Source organism: Helianthus annuus, chromosome 8 (assembly GCF_002127325.2).
Source record: "Helianthus annuus cultivar XRQ/B chromosome 8, HanXRQr2.0-SUNRISE, whole genome shotgun sequence".
In the NCBI taxonomy this organism is placed as follows: Eukaryota; Viridiplantae; Streptophyta; class Magnoliopsida; order Asterales; family Asteraceae; genus Helianthus; species Helianthus annuus.
The window spans coordinates 3,691,387-3,692,015 of NC_035440.2; the positions used below are offsets into that span (position 1 = coordinate 3,691,387).

Here is a 629-nt window from a genome sequence, read left to right on the forward strand (position 1 = left end):
GAAGAAAGGGCCTCGATTTGGGCTTGTAAAGAAGTGCTTTCGTCGACTTTATGGGTGCCCGGGGCGATAGACTTATTTCCCCGGGGGGTGTGCCATTGAAAATTGGTTTGAGCAATTTCCTCAATCTGATTATATATTTCATGTGGGCGTCGGTTACCTAGAAGTCCCCCGGAGCTAGAATCAAGTGTCTGCCTAGTGTGTGGCAACAATCCATTGTAGAAAGTGGACACTTGTTGCTATATTGCGAGGCCGTGATGGGGACACTTGCGTAATAGCTCCTTGAACCTTTCCCAAGTTTCATATAAGGATTCCCCGTCCTCTTGTGAGTATGTATTAATTTCAGCCATTAATTTAGCAGTTTTAGCAGGAGGGAAATACTTATATAGAAATTTTTGGGCTAGTTCATCCCAGGTGTTTACCGAACCAGCTGGGAGGGCGTTGAGCCAAGCTTTCGCTCGGTCTTTTAGTGAGAATGGAAACATACGGAGGCGGATGGCGTCGTTTGATGCTCCATTGATCCGAAAGGTATCACATATTTCTAAGAAATTAGTTATATGTAGATGGGGATCCTCGTCCGCAAGCCCGTGGAAGGTTGCGGAGTTTTGGAGCATTTGTATCAAATGCGGTCG

At 45.9% G+C, this 629-nt stretch overlaps 1 non-coding gene across 1 annotated transcript; it reads left to right on the plus strand.

The window, feature by feature from the left end:
* Nucleotides 1-246: 246 nt before the first annotated feature.
* On the plus strand, nt 247-353 carry LOC118481566. The gene has a single exon (XR_004865776.1). It is a non-coding gene; the product is annotated as a small nucleolar RNA R71 (small nucleolar RNA).
* Nucleotides 354-629: the final 276 nt, after the last annotated feature.